Raw genomic sequence first — 26,131 nt, 5'->3', positions numbered from 1 at the left:
GCAAAACATTACGCCAATTAGATAGGTTTGTGATGTTTTGGGTTGGTTTTTGGATTATGAAATATTTTCTTTGCGTGACATGCATGTTGTTATAAACAACCATATGATTTTTAGATGACAACTTTTGAAGACTTTGATACAACTTAGCAATTGAGGAGTTGATGAAGATGACAAAAGCCTAAAGTAGATCTTCTCTATAATGTATCAATCATTAAGATGAAATCACCAAGACTACTAGTTCCCTATTATAATAATACTTCTTATGTCTTTAATAAATAAACACAATTTAGTCTTAGAGGAAAATCACTTAAACACTCACCTCTTACACTACAATTCAAAAGAGAAGAATAAGAGAGGGGAGCACTATGCTTTCAGGTTTGGGAGAGAAAATTGACAAAGAGCAACATGAAATGAAATCCTTAAGCACTCTTTTATACCAATACATCATATCTATGACCCATACCCCTACAAAGGTCAAAGATATGGGACTATAGGATTATGGTGTGTGTAAGAATGAAGCTTGCAAGCAAGCTAGCCCACCGTTTCTTATCTACAACTTTGAGAGGAGAGATTAGAGATGTGCTGTTTTCAAATTATCAAGTATTATCTCCTATATGTGCAAGTTTTATCTAGTCAAATCCTACGAGTCGAAAAACGTGTACACGACTTATTAAATGATACCATATAATTTAATAACTAGTTTCTACTCTTTTTGAAATATAATTTTTATAAAATAGTAATCGTTCCTAATTAAATACAATAGTTGAATATATTTATTAATAATAAAATTCTTAATAAATATTCAATAATTGATAAATTGTTAAATGTGTGACCCTATAAGATCATATGTTATTCCCTAACATCATTCTAAAATTACTCTTGAGCATATATATATATATATATATATATATATATATATATATATATAACCACTAATATTTATATCATATTGGTGTCATGTCATATGTTCATTAACCATATTACGTACCCAACAAATATGATTTTGATCATATCATAGTTTTGTCATGTCATATGTTTTTTGAAAACACGAGTGATATAATTAACTATGTAAGAAGTATTTATATTTTAAATTAATCTATTATTTTTAAAAGTTTAAGTAATTACAGATAACTTATACTTTTATTATTTATGAACTTAGTATATATATATATATATATATATATATATATATATATATATATATATATATATATATATATATATATATATATATATGATCTTCATAGCTTTTATTTATGTTTCGCTTTATTTAAGTACACCACAAATCAAATCCATCATGATTTTTTTATCTTGTCCTTGGACAATTATCTCTCAAAAAAATTACCGATGTGTTACGGAATTCGAGAAAAAAAAAAACAGAAAGGCTATATTAATTAATTAAGTAGGTAAGAGAAGTCATTCCTCTTGTAGAAATAATATGCTAGGTTTCTCTTTGGGATATATGTAGAATATTTTTTGTTTCAAAATAAAGAAGGTAGACCCGAATGATCTTTATAAAGCTCTACAAATCCTATTTTTAATATTTTTAAATTATTTTTTTTGGAAACATAACATTATGACAAGCGCTACGGTTAAAGTGTTAGTGATACAAGATCGATGGAAAGCATGTGTAGCGCATGGTGTTATATATTGTCGATGAGGATGGAAAACTAAATTCAAGTAGGGTGGATTTCAAAGTAAATTAAGTATAAAGGTAGATTAGTCATTTTCAATCGGATTCAAGAATTAAAACAAAACTATCTAATTTTAGGACCAAAAAAATCTAAAAATAATAATTTTTTGCAACCGAAAAGGTTATATAGTTTTTGAATATGATAATCATAAATATAAAAAAGTGTAGGAGTTCAAAATATAATTATTTTGTCTATCATATAGGTTCTTTAATATTATATAGTATATTATTTAATTATAAAACAAAAGAATCGGATAAAAGTGTTTTCTAGCTAAGCTATTATGAATTAGTCATTTTGGACCATATGGTAATAAGTCGCTTGTTTTCCAAATGTTCTAATTATCAATTTTTGTATAGTGAGTTAGTATGATATTTGAATATGTTATTTAAATCGGTTAAAACTTTTATATGGTTTAGCAATTTAATCATCTCACTAAAACACTCTTTTTTCATAATATATATATATATATATATATATATATCGTGTAAATATGTTATTTATGTTTTCTATATGAACAATAAAATGAGATTTAAATGTATGATTGATAAGTCTTCTTTAACGTAAATTAAAAAAGAGGTTGGGGAGGACGATTGACATACACATTAATATCGTTTGAAATTAAATAGTTGGATTCTCTACAAAATAACATAAAAGATATTTAGGTTTAAGTACTTCACGCTAGTAAATTAATTAGTATGTTATTTAAATATTAAAATAGGTTTTATTTATTTCTCATTGTAGTGCACTTGTAATCAGATTTCTACTTTCGAAGTAACACAAAATAGTGTAATTATGATACACTAGGTATGTGTAAAAGTAAATTAACATGAAATAATTTCAAACTTATTTACTAAAATATATACAAAGATAACATTGTTACTTATGTCAACTCATACAGGTTGTACAATATATTAAATATTACTATTAATGTATAATTTTAGATGGAAACCGATTAACATAATTATATCTTTACTATCACATTTAATAACTACAAATATAAATCCCTATATATATACAAGTGATTTGATAAAAAGTTTCAAGTCACGAGTGAATATTAAGAAAATGTACAAAATGGATCTTAAGCTATTAATGGTTGTTATTGTAGGTTTTTTGATTTTCAGAAATCACACTGTTTGTGGTAAAAAGATTCTTGGAGAAGAGAAAACAATTACAGAATATGGTGAGGACATTAGTAAGAGTGGTTGTGATTCAAAAACAAGTTTATCATGCGGTGTTCGTGATGCAAAATATGGAGGAGGACATGCTAGAGATTACATTCAAGAAGAGATCCTCGATAAGTTAAGAGGAGAGGTTGAAGGTAGTGGTGAAGCAATGTCAAAGGGAATTACAACAGTAAATATGGATGATGATAGTGAATCGACGAATGGAGGTGCTATCAACGAAATTAATATAAGAAAAATGTCAACTAATTCAATCTACAATGCTGCACTTGGTATTGCAACTGATAACAACCGACAGAATGTCAATCAATATCCTAACACTCAAGTGTCTTTTGATAGTAATAACCAAGAGGAAGGCGGAGGCGGTGGAGGAGGGGGAGGCGGATCTGGAGGTGGAGGCGGAGGAGGAGGTGGTGGTGGTGGAGGAGGTGGTGGCGGTGGTGGCGGAAAATAATCATATTGAAATTTAAATGAAATATCTACAATAATAAATGATAAAACATCTTAAAACTCCTATCTAATTATAATATGATTTGCATTGTTTGAATCTATATCAAATATGCATGTATTATCTCATTATGTACTATACAAATGTAATTTAATCAATAAAGTCATCGATGTTATATATTTATATAACTTATTGCTGGAGATATTCACACATACACAATAAGTTAGTTATATTATTAGCAATACATATTCCTATTTCATTGCACACAACGTACAATCTAAAATAAAGAGAATAATAAATATGGGATAGTTTCTTATGTATCAATAGTTCGGTGGTTTAATAAGAAACTATTAAAGAGAAGGACTAGATCGGCAATTAATCATATTTAATTAAACACTACATAATTATATATTTGTCTAATATGTAATTATGTTATTATTCAAATTGAATTTATTGGTAATCAATAAAAGTTATGGAGAGCCTTTATAGGGTTTCTGTTTGGCATCTAAATCATAATATCTCCCATTTAATATTTCTCTCTCTCTCTCTCTCTCTCATATATATATATATATATATATATATATATATATATATATATATATATATATATATATATATATATATGTCACACCCACAAACTAGAACGGCGGAAACGTCCGGGGGCGGATGACTTCATGTACAGTTTCATAACAATTGAATAATAGCGATCAAAACATTACAACCATTGTATTGAATATTTAATAAGAATAGATTGTGTTCAAAAACATTGTTTACATGATAACCATTTCATATGACAAAAATAAATAACGTGATGCGACAACGTCCCATCCACCAAAAACTCTTGTGGTTACCTGTTTACTGGTTTCCTGAGAATACAAGTGATTTTGAAAAGTGTCAACAATTAAATTGGTGAGTTCATAAGCGTTTTGTATGAGAAGGATTTGTAACTGCTTCATGTAAAATGATAGTGTATACTTCCAGAAAATCCAAGAGTGTTATGAAGTTTTATCTTTATATAAAACTACTTGAATGTATGTTAACCCGTTAACTAAATGTTTTGTTAATACCCTATGTGAGTTATCATAACCATACTAATACGACTAGTGGCCTGAACGACGTGCTTCAGGTTTCGGAACTGTTACGACATTTGTCACCTCAGACGGGCCGGTCTAACTGTAGCTAACAGTTTAGGTGCGGGGTTGTCAATCCCATATAGATCTATATACAAGTGTCATGATCTCCATACAAGAGACTTTGGTTATAATTCAGGACTTAGCTGTGTACTCTGGTAGGTACGGTGAAGCCAAATGTCTCACAACCAGTATCAAACGATTTATGTGAACTGAAAACTCCTTTTTCTTGTAAATGAAATAATTATACCTTTAAATAAGTATTTGTTTCTTCTGAAATAATAGTGTAGTGTTTGTGACTCCCGAACTATACCAATTATAGTTTATCATGTTTGTTTGTCAAGAACATTTATATAATCACGTATATATGTACATAGAGATCATCTTGTCTAGTTTCAAAATGTAAGGTCAAACATCATATTTTTGGGTTGTAACCCACAAAATAGTGAAATTAGTACAATGTACTCCTTTTGGTTAGAAAAGCTATATTTTGGTAAAAAGCTTCCAAACACCTTGTACTTTTTCAAATCATCATTTTTCTCATGATTTTTATAACATAGATCATGTTTTTGTTTTTGTTAGTTTTGCATTTCAAAACTAATGTATCACAAATAATTATATAAAAGGGAGTGATAACCATATCTTATGCAAATAATGGCTTATACTTTAACATAAAGATGAAACATGTAAGTATTTGTATGATAAACAAACTTTGACTTGTATCCCCCCCCATAAAACATGGAAATCTCGAAAATATGGGGGTATGAACTCACCTTGCGTGGATTTGTGGGTTGTTTGAAGAGATGGTGTGAAGATTTCCAAGCCCTAAACACTGGAATATGGTTGATGAACTCTTTGAAGGTGATATTATCCTAAGAGTTTTAACACATATTAATATGTGTAAATAAGATGAAACTAACATGATAGTGTATAAAAACACTAGATTAACAAGAAAAGCTTACCAAAACTCTAGGAATAAACTTGAAGGATTTGAACTTGGAAGATTTTTGGATTGCTTCTTTCGAGGGAATGGAGTAAACTTTAGAAGTGAATATGGAAATGGTGAGGGTTTTGGGAATGATTTCGTCCAAAGATAAGGAGGTAAAATGATGTGATATTTGCTTGGTTAACTGTTGGTTAATGCTTTGATATTTGATGGGTATTAGTCTGCAAGGGAAGAGGGTGTGGGAAACAGAACAACAGTTGGCTGACTCACACTGATGCACTACAGATAGGACTGAATGCCTGCCAATCCGAAGTTAGGGATCTTCGACAGAACCAAGTGGCATTGCAAAGGCGTGTGTGGGAAACAGAACAGCAGTTGGCAGAGTCCAGGGCAAAATCTAGCATCAACCAGAACAACACTCCACGCGAGTAGATCTTACTCTACTCACTCTTTTGGATATAGCTTATGTCTACTTTTAGACTCTAGTATTATTTTACTGTTTATGTTTAGACCTTGAACTTTCAGTTTCCTTAGGTCTTTATGCTGTCAAAATTTTATCTACATTGGTATGTTATAGACCTTTTGCAAGGTCAAATTTTCCTGAACTCTATACATCTATAATACCAATGATATTGACAGGCATCCAATCCTCTTGGAAAATCTTTATTCAAATACTTTCTTCTTTCTAGTGGTAACTCTCTATTGAAAACACTCAAACAATTACATGTTGATCTATGGTGTGTTAGATCATGGAGCACTCTCATTATTCTCACTATTGAATACTTACAATTATCTTCATCTTTGTAGACTTATAGTTGAAAGATGCCTCCTCGTAGATCAAACAGATGTACTACCCCAATAACTCCAACTCAACCACTACCTCCTCCACAATTCGATCCTGTAGTTTTTCAAGCTGTAGTGACCACGTCTGTAATGACAGCCTTAGCTCAGGTCAACGCTAGCGGGACTAGCAGAGGTGGAACGGGTGTTAACTCCACCCAAGGTCATAGTTACGGGCACCCTAGGGAGTTTTCGTACAAAGACTTCACCAAGTGCAAACCCAAAGGCTCTGACTTAGTAGCCTACACAACTAGGTTTAGTGACCTGGTGGCTCTGTGTCCAGGGATGGTCCCCACTGAGGCCAAGAAGATTGAGAGGTACATTTTGGGACTGGTACCTCCATTTCAGGGGAATGTATTGTCTTCAAACCCCACTACATTCGACAGTGCCAAACGATTGGCACAACGACTCATTGACCATGGAGTCTGCACACCAACATCAACCCATGCGGTCCCAGAACCGGCCAAAACAAACGACAACAAGAGGAAGTTTTGGGATGGAAAGAAGAACAAATCGGAGCAGAACTCCGCCAAAAAACAACAAATGGTGGCTGTTCATGCCGCAACAACACCTGTTGCCCTGGCACCGGCAAAGCAGTACGCTGAGAGCTTACCGAAGTGCAACAAGTGCAATTTCCACCACAACGGCCCCTGCTGGGAGATGCAGTGTGCTAACTGCAATAGGAAAGGGCACACAGTCTGTTTCTGTAAGGCTCCGGCAAGACCAATCACCCAGGTCCCTGGTGCTGGAGCAGGCCAGGCCTGCTACGGGTGTGGTGAGGTTGGACACTACAAGAGGAACTGCCCGAAAGCAGGGAACCCTGGTGGAGTAGGGAGAGTTCTGGCGATAGGCCATGGTGAGGCTGTGGCAGACCCTACGGTGGTCACGGGTACGTTTCTCCTCGATAAATCTTATGCATGCATAACATTTGATAGTGGAGGAGACAGGAGTATCGTAAACCAAAAATTTGCACACTTACTTAGACAACCACCACGAGCACTAAAAGAAACGTTCACCGTAGAAATGGCTAACGGGAAGACTGAGAGCACTAACGATATAAACATAGGATGCGCCCTCTCTCTAGATAGCTATTCATTTCAAATCGACCTCATGACTGTCTCAATTAAAAGTTTCGACGTCATTATCGGCATGGATTGGTTGAGTCTTCATCGTGCTGACATCATGTGTTTTGAGAAAGTCGTTCGTCTTAATCTACTGCATAGCGCAACCTTAGTTATATATGGCGACAAACCAGGCACGAGCCTTCGAATCATCTCAAGTATACAAGCCCAAAAGTACTTACGAAAGGAATATCATGCATTCCTTGCTAACATGGTTGATATGAGCCAAGAGGTGAAAGACATAAAGAACATCCCATAAGTGCGCGACTTTCCCGACATCTTTCATGAAGAACTGCCAGGATTACCACCACAACGTCAAGTTGAGTTCAGAATCGACTTAATTCCAGGAGCTACCCCTGTCGCCAAATCGCCTTATCGACTAGCACCAACGGAGATGCAGGAACTATCCAGTCAACTGAACGAACTGATAAGCAAGGGATTTATTAGACCAAGGATAGACGACTTGTTCGACCAACTCCAAGGAGCGAGCTACTTTTCAAAAATTGACTTAAGATCCGAGTATCACCAGTTACGAGTGTTAGAGGAAGATGTTCCCAAAACAGCCTTCCGAACTCGTTATGGTCACTACGATTTTGTAGTGATGCCTTTCAGATTAACCAATGCACCCGCAGTGTTCATGGACTTAATGAAGCGAGTGTGCCGTCCTTACTTAGATAAATTTGTGATCGTATTCATTGACGACATACTCATCTACTCACGCAGTAAGGAGGAACATAGTCAACACCTACGACAGATCTTAGAAACACTACGAGCAGTAAAGCTTTATGCGGAGTTCTCTAAATGCGAATTTTGGATTTGAAGAGTCGAATTCTTGGGTCACGTGGTTAGCGAAGAGGGAATACATGTGGACCCTTCCAAAATAAAGGCCATTGAGAAATGGTCAGCACCAAAGACGCCTACAGAAATTCGTCAATTTCTAGGCCTTGCTGGCTACTATCGCAGGTTTATTCACAACTTTTCAAAGATTATGAAACCACTTACCACATTGACACAGAAAGGTGTGACCTTTGACTGGGAAGAGAACCAAGAGAAGGCGTTCCAAATGCTGAAGCAAGCCTTATGCACCGCACCAACATTATACCTCCCAGAAGGGATAGAAGATTTCGTGGTTTACTGCGATGCATCCAACCAAGGGCTTGGTTGTGTTCTTATGCAACGAGGAAAGGTTATCGCCTATGCCTCAAGACAACTTAAGACACACGAAGTCAACTACACTACACATGATCTTGAGTTAGGAGCAGTTGTATTTGCTCTGAAGATCTAGAGACACTTCCTGTATGGTACGAAAAGCACTATCTTTAGAGACCACAAAATCCTTCAGCATATATTCGACCAGAAGGAGCTCAACATGAGACAACGATGGTGGGTCAAGCTACTAAATGACTACGAATGCGAAATTCGTTATCATCCCGGTAAAGCCAACGCAGTAGCTGACGCCCTAAGTCGGAAAGAATACTTAGGTCGTAGAGTCAAGGCATTGACTATGACAATCCATTCACATCTGTCCATGCAGATTAAGGAGGCTCAGCAGGAAGCCTTGAAACCTGAAAATGTGGCATGTGAAGCCCTAAGGGGAATGGATAAGAACTTAGAAGTCAAGGGTGACAGAGTCTTATACCTCATGGATCGGATCTGGACCCCAAAGCTCGGTGGTTTCAAAGACGTTGTCATGAACGAAGCGCACAATACTCAATACTCCGTTCATCCAGGTTTAGATAAGATGTATCTGGATCTCAAAAACCTTTATTGGTGGCCTAACATGAAAGCTGATATTGCTACCTTTGTAGGCAAGTGTCTAACTTGCGCCAAAGTTCAAGTAGAATATGAGAAGCCCTCAGGTTTACTACAACAGTCGGAGATACCTGAGTGGAAGTGGGAGCGGATTACAATGGAATTCATAACCAAGTTGCCCAAGACAACGGGTGGTCTCGATACCATATGGGTGATCGTAGACAAGTTAACTAAGTCCGCACACATTCTACCAATCAAAGAAACCGACAAGATGGAGAAACTGACAAGAACATACATTAGGGAGATTGTACGACTGCATGGTGTTTCCATATCTATCATCTCTGATAGAGACAGTAGATTCACTTCAAGATTCTGCTAGTCGCTACAAAAATCCCTGGGAACTAGGCTGGATATGAGTACAACCTACCACCCACAAACTGATACACAGAGTGAGAGGACGATACAAACGTTGGAAGACATGCTGAGAGCTTGTGTGATCGACTTTGGTAAAGCATGGGATATCCATTTGCCATTGGTCAAGTTTTCATACAACAACAGCTACGATTCTAGTATCAAGGTTGCTCCATTTGAAGCCCTTTATGGCCGGAAGTGTAGATCCCCTCTGTGATGGGCTGAGATGGGTGACACGCAACTAGCCAAAGGACAAGTTCCTGACAGCACTCTCACGGGTCCGGAAATCATTCGGTAAATGACAGAGAAGATCATTCAGATTCGCGAACGATTGAAAGCCTCTAGAGACCAACAGAAAAGCTACGCTAACAAAAGACGGAAACCTTTGGAATTTCAGGTTGGTGACCTCGTTTTATTGAAGGTATCACCATGGAAGGGCTTGATACGCTTCGGAAAGCGTGGTAAGCTAAATCCAAGGTACATTGGGCCTTTCGAGATTCTCGCTAGAATCGGCCCTGTAGCTTACAAACTCAAACTACCTCAAGAACTTAGCAACGTACACCCTACCTTCCACGTATCGAACCTAAAGAAGTGCCTATCTGATGAGACTCTTGTTATCCCACTCGATGAAATCGAGATCAATGAGAGCCTCAACTTCGTGGAAGAACCCGTAGAACTCATGGATAGGGAAGTCAAACAAACCAAGCAAAGCCGTACCCGATAGTGAAGGTTCGCTGGAATGCAAAACGGTGACCCGAATTCACTTGGGAGTGGGAGGATCAAATCAAGCATAAGTATCCTCATCTTTTCCCTTAGTCCATGTGTATTTGCTTAATCCTAATTTCAGGACGAAATTCCCTTTAACGGGGGGATGATGTGACAACCCAAAATTTCTATCTTGTAAAAAGTCAAACTTTGTCAACTAAAGTCAAACATATCAATCAAGGGTCAAACTTATTTCTTTTATTATCTTAATATAGTTAGATTAAGGAGCTAAAAGTGTATGGAACTTGTATATATGAACGATAGGGTTTATGGAGGAAATTCATTTGGAACCGAGGACCGCAAACAAGCCTCAGGGCCGTGAACGAGCCTTCAGGCCGTGAACAAGCCTTCGGGCCGTGATTGGGCTTCGGACCGTGAACCCACAGTTTGCGGCCGTGAACTCCCCTCCTATATATATAAAAGTTAGCTGATTTTACCTCACTTCTTCCCTTTCTAACCGCAAACACAAGGCTTTTCTCCCAAGGATCTTCAACCGAAAAACACCTTCCTCTCAACTATCATCCTTTCCTTTGAATCTTCTTAAAGATATTTCTAAGGATCCTCTAGTGTTCTTAAATCTTTAAGATCTTTGGGCCGTAAACTCAAGAACATCGAGTGCTCTTGAGTCGTGAACCCTTACATCCTCACCATTTGTCAAGAACATCAAGCCGTGAACCCAAGATCATCAAGATCTTTGGGCCGTGAACACTTGCATCATCATCATTTCTCCAAGAACACACTAGAGTGTGGGCCGTGAACTCCTTCCAGCCTTCCATGTTCGACTCTAGTACCCTCTTTTGTAAGTTAAGCTTACAACTCAATCCGTTTCCTTGCTATATTTATGATTATGATCACTAAATCTATACATATATATATATATATATATATATATATATATATATATATATATATATATATGTCTGAATATGCTAAATAGGACTCGTTTGTGCTTCGGGACTTCACCCGTGAAACTTATCTTCCTATATCAAATCTCCAATTGAATCACCCACATAAGGTGAGTTCATACCCCTACAAAATTAGGGGGAGAATACAAGTAGAACACAATATAATTGTGTTAAACACTTACATGTGAAAACGTCAAACAAAAGGATTTCTTATACTAAAACACTTGTTAAAACCATTTTAAAACTATTCTTAGATTTATGTTTTTATCAAAATCATATTCGTGTATCTATTTATGTATAAGTATGCTTTAACGGACTTAGGACTACTGCTAAATACCTTGACTCTAGTTCCATGTTTGTTGTGGGCTTAGGGTAGGATCACTAGTCTTACTGTCGGCTATATCATAGTTATACTTACTAAATATATACATGAATATTAAACCCCCATTTTTAAGGAACATACTTAACTCAGTTGCTTATGTTGAACAATTGAGCCTTTTCTACAAATCAGTAACAGTTCAAACAAACATACTAGTAACTATAATATGTATAGTTTAGAGGATCACTACACACTATTTCTAGATCAGAGAAACATACATGAGTCAATACATACACACTATTTCTAGATCAGAGAAACATACATGAGTCAATACATACATATTATAACAAGAATAAGAAGGAACATACATACTATAACAATAACAAGATAACTAAAATGTGAGATACTATTTCATGATATAGCAATATACTTGTTATGTCACGTTTTGTAACCAGAGTCTCCTAGAGGGAGAGCGTGAGTTTGTGTATAGAGCTATACGAGATTGACCATCCCACACCTTGCTGCTAGCTACAGTGGGACCTGCAGGTCTACGAGTGACAAAATATCATACCATTTTCGATGCCTGAAGAACGTCGTGTTTTATACTAGTCAATCAAGAATGGTTACAACCTAATCACATTTAACCTAAATTAACCATTTTGGTTACAAGGTAGTTAATGCATCAGTAGCTTATCTTATAAATATGGAAAACTTGCATTTTATACTAATTCAAGTACAAACATATAATTTACAAGAGAACAAACATACAAAACAGTCGGGTCTTGGGTAGAAGACTACATTTCACTTTTAGAAGAAAATATAGGTTTTTCTGGGATGAATAAAAACATTTTACTAAACAAACACAAAAATTTTCATGAATCAAATACAAACCTTTGGCATTAATTACTTATGAACTCACCAACTTAAATGTTGATACTCTCTTTCAAAATAACTTGTATTCTCAGGGAACTAGTAGACAGGTACACTGGACCAGGTTTTTGAGAAGACGGAGCATGTTCAAGACTCGTCTTTTATTTTGATATATACATTTTTGGTGTCATCCAACTATACTCAGAACACACATGTATTAACTATTCTATTAATGCAATGGATGTTGTTGCTTGTTTTACTATTATGCATTGTTATGATACTGTACATGACGTCCTCCGCCCCCCGAATGTTTCCGCCATCTCGGTTTGGGGGTGTGACATGTGATGCCTCAAATGGAATCAAAAAACACCAAGAACAATTAGGATGGATATGGAGAGGTTATGGAGACTCTAAAATCGGTTCTCACTCTTTAAACACAAGTGGGGTGATTTTGGACTTAGAGATACTATATATATATATATATATATATATATATATATATATATGTATGTATATATATATATATATGTATGTATATATATATATATATATATATATATATATGTATATATATGTATATATATATATATATATATATATATATGTATATATATATATATATATATATATATATATATATATATATATATGTGTGTGTGTGTGTGTATGTGTGTGTAAGTGTAGAATATCAAAGGTCATGTGTAACCCTAATCCATACACATTAGCCCATGATCCATCCATTTGATTTGGATAAATACTTCATTGATTAACCCATAAGCCCATCACATATTAAACCATGGATCTTTAGCCCAACTCATATGTATCATTTTCATTAGTCTCTTTTGATCACTAAATTAATTCTTAAATTAATTCTTGACCAATTCTAATTAAATAATATGATTCGTCAGTTAATATATTATAGTTATAATATATTAATAAATCATAAATAACCTCTTACTCAAATATCCTTCCTAACATATTGCATTGATGAATGCAACCCAAATGGACCATGCTACTATCGGGTCAAGTTCATACCAATTATAGTTATGGGCTTAGACACCTTTTCCAATAGTCTCCCACTTGGATAAGTCTAATAATTTTAATTGCCAATGCAACTTAAAATCCGATTAGCAATCGTAGCTCTCAAAAAGCCGTTGTCGAACTCTGATGTGTCCATTAGATAAGTGATCATATAATCCTTTGTTCTACAAGATATCGTGTGGACAAAGACATGGAATTAAAGTCATACTCATTGTCCAACATTTTGTTTCCCGATTTCTAATTTGTTCGACATAGAACTTAATTGAACACATCAATACAGTTTTGACCGGGCCCGACACATAAGTCAAAACAAAATCATCGAGGGGCCCAAGATATCGCTTTTAATCCTCATAGGATAAAAGGAACAGATAAACTTCGACTTATATGCTTGTACTAACTATTCATTGAATCATACATAACAGCACTTTTTATAACATCGAGTTACTGATGCGGTTTCGCACTATTAATGTACAATCAACAAATAATCACCAACTCATATATCTTGGTTTAAAGATTATACAATAATATCGTCTCACAATCACCCGTGATAAATTCCATGAAGTGATGTGGTGAGTGTGGGTTTAGTCCAATACTCAAATCTTATTTCAAGAGCACTCATGAATGTTTGTAGCAATCTTTTGCTATGTCTAACACCTTAGACAATGTAACGCCCGCAGATCCGGGCTAGTCAATTTAGAGACGATGAGCATCAAAAATGAGTTTTTGATGGAAGATTATTTAGAAGGATTAGTCTTAACCAAGTTGTAGTATATGTTACAAGGGTTCCGTACGTATAAAGAACGCCGAAATCCGAGTTATAACGAAGAAGTTATGGCCCGTCGACTTTTTACGGCAAAACCGGCACGACGTCGGGAGACGTAAATAGTGAATTTTTGATAAAGGACTTTTTAGCCTTAGTGATCTAAACAAAAGTTGTAGTATACGTTAAACCGAGATCGTCTATAAAAAGAACGCCCAAATCTGACTTCGTATGAGGAAGTTATGAATTTTCTAAGATTTGGCATAGCAGTGCACGACCAAAAACTCGAATTTTAGTTTGTGCGGTTTTTGGCCTACGCGACCTAAATGAGAGTTGAAGATCTCATTAATAGGAACTCAACGATAAAAAGACAGACGAAAACGGAGTCTGTATGTAGGAGTTACGAATTCTTCGCGGTCATTTAACAGTCTAATCTCCTCCTATTGTTAAATTTAAGATCGGTCGAGAATTAGCCAAGGGAGTCTAAATGAAAGTTTTAGATCTTGTTTTTAACAACGCGTGGATATAAATAACGTCGAGATTAGAGCTCGTATGTTAAATATATGGACGAAACTTAGTCCCTACTCTTCGAGCGCAGCGAATTCGATACAGTTTTGTAAATCTGAGATAGAATGAGAATTAGCCGACGGGATCTAAATGAAAGTTGTAGTACTCGTAAATACCAACGCGTGGATATAAATAACGTCAAAAATGGAGTTCGTATGAACGAGTTACAAATTATAATAACATATTTACGTATTAAAATAAAGTATAAATCATATATACGTACACATATATACAAATGTATATATCATTAGAAAGGTATCGACGATGCGGTTATGATAAGACTAGTGTTGAGTACTTTCGACATTAGTTTAGTACAAATATCATTAAATCTATTTAAAATAGTATTATCAATGGGTGTTTAGTCGTTTATATAACTATAAGGTCATTAAGTAATTATGGAGGGTAGTTTTTGTAAATTCAATTACTATAAATAAGAGGCTTGGGCTCTCATATTTCTTGCACCATTCTCTTGATTCAAGAGTCTTTCTCTTCTTATCCCCCGAGCATTTCGGTCCCTCGTGATTCGACTTCTCTTTCTGTAGTTTTAGTATAGTAAGGTGAGCGCTGAAGCGCTGCACGAATCTTTCTTAGAAAGATTCAGCGAAGAAGTTCTGCCCCTGCAGAGCCCGACTCCTAGCTAAAACCCCCTTGTAAGTAAGTTATGCTTACCCTATTTTAAATATAGTTTATATTTAAAATTAGTATTGTTATTATGAACTTATAATAAATATTTGAGCTATTATTATGACTTATATAAGTGTCGTTATAATATATCTTTTTTACTACTCGCGGTATGGGGAATCTGGTTTAAAGGGCCGCATATGGTTGTTGGATTTCAGAAGTGCTATATGCCAAAATGGTCCTGCCCTCCGGTGTTTTATGTCTGGCCCCTGTCTGTACATAGTGGTTGGAAAGTATTGTTTAAACGCTTATATAATAATAATAATAATAAGACTAATAATTAGTCAGGTAAATATTAGACTAAAATCTAGTGGTAATAATACTAGGTTTCGTCGAAGTAAATTATTTTTAAGAAGATAAGCGCTGTCTGAGTTCGGAATCACCACCTTAAGAAGTGAGTGCATAGTTACTTTCATCTTACACATAGATATGAAGTATTTTATCTAAATTACGTGCTATGTGTGTATACTGTCTGAATACTTGTTGTCTATGCTGGATGAAACGTTTTATACATATTTTAAATGATCTAAACTGTATATGTATTTTATATCTACAAAATGTGTTGGGTAAAACATGGGTAGATTAGAGGTGAGATAAATGATGAGCGATGAAAGATGACATAAATGATGAGCGATGAAAGATGAGATGAATGATGAGCGATGATATATGAGTGATAAAATATGAGTGATGACCTAAGCGATGAGCCAAAGCGATGAGCCAAAACGATGAGCCAAAACGATGAGCCAAACGATGACCCAAGCGATTGCCCCGTCATCTAGCAGAGTATGGATGACAACCACAGACTATTCTAGACAGTCTAGTGGAACACTAGCAGGCTCGCAACCTGTAGGTGTTGTGAACGATGTGTTCACCCGGTGTATTCTAAAAACCCATTGACAGGTATTACGAGTGGACTCTCGAAAACGATACTGTCAATAAACGAGATAAATCCTTACGACTATGCAGACTTAGTGCCGATTCCTTAGGATACTCCTTAGGAATGAATGAACGAGGAATAGCTGAATCTTAGGGTAGATCCTTAAGAGTAAAGAAGATAATGGGATGGGTAATTGGGTTGATTGTTTGATTTTAACATAATAATTATATTATTGTGGGTTGAAAACCCTATGTACTCGCCAGGTTTCCCAACCTGACCCACTCAAGCTTATTTGTATCACAGGTGTCGATATGAAGCTACTTTACACTGAGGGATTTAAAAGAGATGCAGATCACTAGTGTAAATGAATATAAGTTCTGTTTATGCTTATGTTTCTGTATTGACGATGACATCCCGAATGTTTTAAGATGAATAAAAATACATTTCTTCGGAAATGCTTTGATAACGTATTTATCATGTTTTTCTGGGAACAAATTCCGCAACATTTTTATTAAAAGAAGTACTCTGATTTTTATAAAGCATAAACAAAATCGGTCTTTTCTGGCCGTGAAAATGGGGATGTCACAGACAATCATACAAAACCCCATTCATGACAGTCTTCTTTCATGACCTACTTCCAAAGTATGATCGACTGTGGATAGTTTGAATAATCTTATTATTCTGGAAGTCGAAACATGCAAAATGAAACAATAGTAAACAATTGACACATGACAGTAACACTACTTATAAATAAAAACACATTTTATTCAATCATCAAATCTCAATTACATTTTGACTATTACAAGTTTCTAAAACTCTATCTAATCACTAAAACTAATATCGTCCTTCAGCCCAACACTACTAGCGTGCCGCAAGTGCTTAACCTTACTCAGTCCCTTCATAAGGGGATCTGTTGGATTCTATTCTGACGATACCCTCTTAACCACGAGGAGTCCCTCTTCTACTTGATGTCTTATGAAGTGATATTTTCTGTTGATGTGTCTTGATCTTCTATGATCTCTTGGTTCCTTGGATAAGGCAACTGCAATATCGCTATCACAAAAAATCTCCATGGGCTCCTTTATAGCTGGTACAACTCCAAGGTCTTCGATGAAGTTCTTCAGCCATATGACCTCCTTCAATGCGTCACTCGCTGCTATATAATCTGATTCGCACGTTGAATCAGCTGTAGTCTCCTGTTTGGAACTTTTCACAGCTGTAGTCTCCTACTGAGAGCGAAAATTATCTCTATTGGTTTGAAAGATGACATCACTATACCCTACCATTCTTAATTCATCACTCCCACCAAGGGTAAGGATCCAGTCCTTAGTCCTTCGCAAGTACTTAAGAATGTTATTTACCGCAGTCCAGTGAGCTTTACCAGGATTCCCTTAATATCTTCTAACCATGCTCAATGCAATGGCTACATCAGGGCGAGTACAGGTCATAGCATACATGATCGAGCCAACAGCAGAAGCATATGGTACTCAACTCATTTCTACTATTTCAGCATCAGTACTCGGACTTTGAGTCTTACTCAGTCTGGCATTGCTTTGGATAGGTAGTTCTCCTCTCTTGGAATCCTGCATGTTGAAATGTTTCAACACCTTGTCCAAATAGGTACTTTGACTAAGTCCTATTAGTCTTTTACTCCTGTTTCTCAATATCCTTATCCCTAGAATGTAAGCAGCTTCTCTGAGGTCCTTCATAGCGAAACACTTCCCAAGCCAGGACTTAACCTCCTGTAAGGTTGGGATGTCATTTCCTATGAGCAGTATGCCATCCACATATAACACGAGAAAGCTAACTATACTCCCACTATCTTTGACATACACGCAGGACTCATCCTCGCTTCTCGAAAAACCAAACTCTTTGACTTTCTCATCGAAACAAAGATTCCATCTGCGAAATGCTTGTTTTAATCCAGAAATGGATTTCTCAAGCTTACATACTCTATTAGGGTACTTTGCATCAACAAAACCCTCTGGCCGATTCATCTAAACATCCTCAGCCAACTTCCCATTAAGGAAAGCGGTTTTGACATCCATTTGCCATATTTAATAATCATGAAATGCACCAATTGTTGGGTTTTGTATACTACAACATCCTGTGGTGCACATACAACCCTAAATTCTTTGGATCTAAATTATACATGCAATATTGTTTCCAAAGCATTAAGCCTACAACTAGCATACAATTGACATAAACAACATAAAATACTAGTTAGGAGTTTACCTCTTTATGTAGCTTGTAGAACTTGTTGTATTTGGCCTTTAGGAACTTAGTGCCCCAAATGTTGCACCTAAAATGGTTCACAACAAACCTTAGACAAAGGATGACTTTTGAGAGAGTTTATGCACACTAAAATCAGTTATGGCTCTCCAAAAACACTCTAGCAAAATTTGTGCAACCAATTTTAGGCTATAGGGTGTCATATATATAGTGTAGGAATACAAGAGTCATGGGTAAACCCTAATCCATACACTTAGGCTTATTATCCATGATCCATGATTCAGGTGGGCTAACTCTTTATGGATTCATCCATAAACTTAGTCCATCATGTATCATAAGCCCAAAACATATATATAACTAATTTACCCACATAGTCCCCATCAATTTAATTAGTCTCTTTTGATCACTAAATTAATTCCAAATTAATTCTTGACAATACTAATTAAACCATATGATTTCATATTAATATATTAGAAGTTATAATATATTAATAATTCATAAATAACCTCTTCTCAAAAGTCCATCCTATCAAATTGTCATGGTGATATGCAACCCAAATGGACCATGCTACTCTCGGGTCAAGTACATACCAATTATAGTTATGGGCTTAGACACCTAGTACAACAGTCTACCACTTGGATAAGTCTAATAACTATTATTGCAAGTACGACTCCACAACCCGACTAGCAATCGTAGCTCTTAAAAGCCGTTGTCGAACATTGACCTAGTCAATGACGCGTCCATTAGATAAGGGATCACATATTCCTCCATTCTAGATATCATATGGACATGAGACATGGATTATAATCATTCTCTCCGTCCATCAGTTGTTTCCCGATTTCTGATTTATGACGACTGACTAATTGAACAAATCAAATCAGCCCAGGCTTGGCCAAGCACTTTGGGTGTCATCACTAAATCATCGAGGGGCCCACAGATATCGCTTTTATCCCTCCAAGGGTAAAAGGAATGGATAAACTTCGACTCAAATGTTTGCTTGTACTTACTCATCAAATCACACACAACGATATGTTTTAAAACACCAAGTTACTGGTGCGTTTACATATGTCTATGTGCAACCGACTTGTAAATTACAACGCACATGTCTTGGTTTCAAGAATATAAGATATTATCGTCTCATGATCACTCGTGATAAAATCCATGAAGTGATATAAATGAGCGTGGGTTGAATCCAATACTCAAATCTTATTACAGGAGTACTCATGAATACTGCAGCAAACTTGTGCTATGTCTAACACCTTAGAAAATCCTACAGACCCATTCATGAAAGTCTAACTTCAATACCTACTTCCAAAGTATGATCGACTATGAATGGTTTGAATAACCTAGTTATCCGGGAAGTCAAAACATGCAAATTGAAACACAAGAATAACTGAATCCAATATGGTCTCAGAACTTATGAATATAAATAAAACACCTTTTATTTAATCACCATATTGATTACACATTATTCATTGTATAATGTTTCGATTAATCAAATTAATACTTGAATTAAAACAATAGCTATGCCATGCTCCAAGCATGCACACTACGTTTGCCTATGGTCCTTCCTTTGCAAAATAGATCAATTGAAAGCATTTCAATGACACTCATTTTCACAATTCCAATTCCTTATCGTAAATGTAAGAATACCAAATTCTTGCCATTCGCTATAATCTGTTAGATTTTAAACTTATATTCAATGATCCTCTTGTAATGACTATGCACAAAAGTCACAGAGACTTGGTAACAGACATTACAAAGTATTCCAATGGAGAGCAATTTCATGTAAACGAAGTCTCACATTCAAAGTACATTCCTTTGAACATCCTTCTTTCATTAAGTTTTCTAATCTTGCACGAATTTAAAGAGTAACTTCCACTTATGGAAACATTTCCATATTCCCATTTTGTCTATCACTCTTGAACAAGAGTTACCTCTTCTCAGAGTATGTCAATATGGTCCTTTATAATATACTTCCAATTGTCCATAAGGAACCCATCTTTGGTGAACCTCAGATTGTCCTCGACAATTGCTTAACTATTTTAGTCATATCTCGTTCTAGTCCTTTTTCCCTCTTAATGCCTTTGGCATTTGGAAAAATTAGAACACGAGAATATTATAGCATAAGCAATCGATCCTACACCCGAAGCATATGGGATACGATTCATAATGTCTTACATAAAGACATGATACTTGATCAGTCTTTTGCTATAAAATTTCTATTTGCCATGTTCTCACAATTCGAACTATGAAGAGGGATGCCGTAATCATAATCGAATTTGAGAACGCAATTAACATTTCCATATATATAGAATTTTCTTATGTTGAACCATTTCAACATAGCATTCATATATATCCTTGACTAAATTTGATTAAAAAATATCAATATAAGCTTTTAGATTTTAAATGAAGTATGAATTCCTCTCCCTTAATTATAGCAAAACAACTTTTCAAATCCTGCAACTTTGTGAATTGAAACTTTTGTTTTCTATAATTAACATTGCTAACTCGCAACACTTACCATAATAATCATGCACCCACTAGCATAGTAATTATTATCTTACTAGCATAACACTTATGCTCCTACTAGCTTTCACATGTACCCAGAAATCAGCTGGACTTCTAGAAATCAATACTTATTGACTTTCTTACCAAAGTTTAGATTTCTGATACGAGATGCTTCGATAAGACTTTATCTAGGCTTCTCAAACTCATACACCTTTCCTTAGATAGATCACATGTGTGTCTAAACAATTTTAGAACTTACAGCCATAAGTCTGAAATGTTTAGACCTTTTTCCATTTCTCATAATTCAAACTATGAAGATGGATGTCGTAATCATAATCGAATTTGAGAATGCAAATATCACAATTGCTATCTCTTTAAAATCTACTTAGTGAAAGCGTTTCCTCACAATATTTTTCATGAATTGGAGAGAAACCTTATGACACTTAGTTTTTTATGGTATATGTGTTCCTATCCATGTGAATTTGTCAAAACCATAATCACAAGACAAGGTTAGTGACAAATCCAAACTCATAGGGACTGAACTTGTTCATTCTTAATTTCTTGCCACTTGGCAGTACAAGGGCCTACCATTGCTTCCAAGTTGTTATGCAAACAATTGAGAACTCATAGAACTCACATGCATAGTCAACTTTAACTGGAATGGGCACATAAACAAGAATATGTCAAGACGATAGGTTGCAAACCTCAAGTCGTGTGCTAGTGATTAACAACAGGTTTACTCTTGATTAGTTCTTGAAGTTATTCAAGATCCTAAATACTCCCACTGACCACTTGACATATAAGATTCACTTTGTCAAGGAACATTACTTGACAAACAAATATTCAAGAGTTAGTGTGGTTTCCTATCAAGACAAACACTTTACACAATTGGCCTTAGTTGGTCTTTGTTTTATCCAAAACATCACAACTTACCAATTTCAAATGTACAAGAGTAGAAACATTTTACTTTACATCTGATAAGTGTTATAAACCTTTCCTAAGATCATGTCACTCAAGTTACAATCTTGGAGTAAGACTCTAAGACCTGATTTTGGAACGAAGTATGATTTATCTTCTTGATTTAACCATTTCAACAATTCACGATTCCTTTTCTTAGCCATACAAATGCACTAAGATGTCCTTAGAGGATCAATTTTGATATGGCTTTATAATCACTAAGATGATCATAAAACATGATACTCAAGTACTCTCCCATCCTTTCAGATTGGAGAAACTTTTATCTTTCTGCCTAATTTGATTCTTTTTATTCGTCCTGCCATACATTGAAACATTTCAAATGTTCAGAGTTATACTTAAACTTGTAAGCATAACCATATTTACTAAACTTTAGTAAATCATGACGAATAGGCTTATTGTTCTTTATGGTGGACCTGACCATTTCACACCCAGTGTACCCGATCCCTTAGTCCTTCACTTGACTCACATATTCATGTGAACAAGGAATTAGTCTTAATTTCCCAAAGATGAAAATTCTCATTCGTCATACAATACCAGTTGCATGATTCCAAGTTTCTGTCCAATTGAAACCCGGGTGATGAGAATTTTTCCTTATTTGGTAAATTTTGACACTACCACAAACGAAAGAATCAAATCCATTTCCTAATATTGCTAGAAACATACAAACATCAAATTTTCACAAATGCCATTGTAAGGAGATATAAGATAAGATAAAATCAACAAAATTTTTATTTATTTATAAAATGCGGAAAAAACTTTTCCTTACAATGTAATTACATATGAAAACTATGTTGTTATCTATTCCTATCATCGAATCAGCTGATCAAAATCCATCTCTTCGCGATCAGATTCAGCTTACTCTTGCTTTAAGCTTCCTTTCTTTTCTTCGATCCTACAAAACATCAAAATGTAATTACATTACATCATGTATTAAGAATCTCCAAATAGGAACTTAATAGAGTTAGATAATGGACTTACCTGAAGCAGAGTCAAACGTTTTGACTTTACCATCCTTGCGATCTTTCAGGTAAATATGGCAGCTTCGCAACCAATGCCCCTTCTCTTGGCAATAAAAACATATGGACTCTTTGGGAATGGTACACGGGACTATCTCAGACTTAGCCTTTCTTTTTACCATTTGTTCAATTGACTTTACCATGGCCGATCCCTTTCCATTGGGAAGAGAACGCTTTTCTGGACTTCCAATGTTACCATTGTCAATGTCCATGGAAGTTTGGAGAGCAGACTTTCCAATAAAATTTGCTTGACCATTGCACCAAATCATTGCTGATTCAGCAGCAATAAGCAAATATGCAAGTTCAATAAGGGTCATGTCGTGATCTGTCATATATTAGTCTTTAACAAACTGACTATACGACTCGGGAAGTGACTGAAGAACCTAGTCAACAGCCAACTTCCTAGGGAAGACGACACCCAACATTCCCAGTCTGTCAATGTTTGACTTCATATCCAATACATGTGCACACACGGACCTTCCATCTTGGTGTTTGCTAGCCAATAGGGCTTGAGTGACCTTCAACTTTTCAAGTCTTCGAACTTGTGGGTCAGGGAGAATTATTGGAGGAGGTGGAGGAAGTGAAGTATGATATTGTGGAATATCATCTTCATGTGGAAAGATTTTTCCAAAAGATTTGGGAAGACCATAGTTGTCTGAACTAGACATCTACAAGGGAGAAATTCAAGTTTAGTTGATTTAAGTCCTTAATATAACACCCAAATGAAATATTAAGGCTTGGACCCAAGAAATATTTTACAATTCGGAAGAGGGATGCCGTAATCCAATTGCAAAATATTTGAAGGTAGGTAAATGACGATTTACCAATTATAACCAAGAAAAACGAAATTGATTATTAAGTTTTAATTAGATTGAAATTCTTAGATCCTTTGAGATTCATTGAACTTTTCAATGACATGTTTAAATCTTGATTGTACCCTTCAAGTTTGTGACTGGGATGCCGAGGATCACAAACAAGGTGTGAATAACCATGGAAATTAGCTTGGTACACCCAATGTTACAAATCACCTAATCAATGTGCCGGTTAACCACACACGCTCCATTGATCTATGATTAACATCAAGTTACCCTTTGCCACACATTGTCAGTCTCATGTTAGTGTGTCGGTTAACCACACACGCTCCACTAACGACTTAACAAGGTGCAAAGTGTAATTTCATGGATTAGCACCATTTTTATATTTTTCCTAAAGTAACTAAGATTGAGAATTTAATAAAGGTTTAGTTAGTTTACATTTATCATTATACTTTTAATGAGGGAGAATTAATGTCCTATCCTACCCGTTCGGGTAACAACCCTCCACCAGTCAAGGAAGCGGTGGGTGAGAGTGGACACCCATTAAACCACCATTTTATAGGCAGTAACCTTATACCCCCTTATAGACCGGCTTCGTGAATGAGGTCTAGTAACGGTAAGACTGACTTTAAACTTATATATATATATATATATATATATATATATATATATATATATATATATATATATATATATATTTATATAATTATTAAACTTTTAATTTTATATAGTATAAGGGTGTATTTTAAACTTTTAAACTACTAGGGTTTGGAATTAAAGTATTCAAAAGTGAGACTTTACAAATTCCAAAACTTGAGGGCAAGTTTTGAAACTTGTCAAAACTTTTGGTTTCCATAACTTATGAGTTTAATGTGGTTTTTATGAAAAACTTTTCATATTCCATAACTTGTGAACAAGTTATGGAAGACTTTAAAACCATTTAAAATGACTCTTAAAATTGAGACCTTTCATTTTCCATAACCTATGAGTTTTAATAACCTTTTAAAAGAAAACCTGTTCATTTTCCATAACTTGAGTACAAGTTATGGATTTCATTAAGGCAATTAGATCATATTTTTAACTAACAAAAATTATCAAATAATTTATTCATGATCTAACTAAACTCATAAGTCAAGATAATTCATATCACCTATTTGCAAGAAATTAGCCTATCATATAAACTAATACAAATCTTGAAACTATGACAATTATCTTTTAATTGGATGAGCATGATCATTACCATATAAAAAAAACAGATTTTATGATTCAATAAACAGTTTGTGGTAATGATCATATCCATTTCCTAGCCAAAACTCGAAAATTTGCACCCTGGAGCACCTACTCGACGAGTTCATGAACTGGACTCGCCGAGTTCATGCTTTACTGAGGGGACTCGTCGAGTCAGTTTATGGACTCGACGAGTTCACCAGATAGAATGCAGAAAATTGATTTTTCGAGCTTTGAAACTTAAGCAAACATCAAATATAATAGAAAACAACCCTAGGCTTTGATACCACTGTTGGGTTTTGTATACTACAACATCCTATGATACACATACAACCCTAAATGCTTTGGATCTATGTTTTCTCTAATTATACATGCAATATTGTTTCCAAAGCATTAAGCCTACAACTAGCATGCAATTGACATAAACAACATAAAATACTAGTTAGGAGTTTACCTCTTTATGTAGCTTGTAGAACTTCTTGTATTTGGCCTATAAGAACTTTGTTCCCCAAATGTTGCACCTCAAATGGTTCACAACACACCTTAGACAAAGGATGACTTTTGAGAGATATTATGCACACTAAAATCGGTTATGGCTCTCCAAGAACACTCTAGCAAAACTTGTGCAACCAATTTTAGGCTATAGGGTGTCATATATATAGTGTAGGAATCAAAGAGTCATGGGAAAACCCTAATCCATACACTTGGGCTTATTCTCCATGATCCATGATTAAAGTGGGCTAACTCTTTATGGATTCATCCATAAACTTAGTCCATCATGTATCATAAGCCCAAAACATATATATAACTAATTTACACACATAGTCCCCATTAATTTAATTAGTCTCTTTTGATCACTAAATTAATTCCAAATTAATTCTTGACAATACTAATTAAACCATATGATTTCATATTAATATATTAGAAGTTATAATATATTAATAAATCATAAATAACCTCTTCTCAAAAATCCATCCTATCAAATTGCCGTGGTGATATGCAACCCAAATGGACCATGCTACTCTTGGGTCAAGTACATACCAA

Source organism: Lactuca virosa, chromosome 2 (genome assembly GCF_052849685.1).
Source record: "Lactuca virosa cultivar CGN04683 chromosome 2, Lactuca_virosa_CGN04683_v6, whole genome shotgun sequence".
NCBI classification, from domain to species: Eukaryota; Viridiplantae; Streptophyta; class Magnoliopsida; order Asterales; family Asteraceae; genus Lactuca; species Lactuca virosa.
This window is presented reverse-complemented; position numbering follows the sequence as displayed.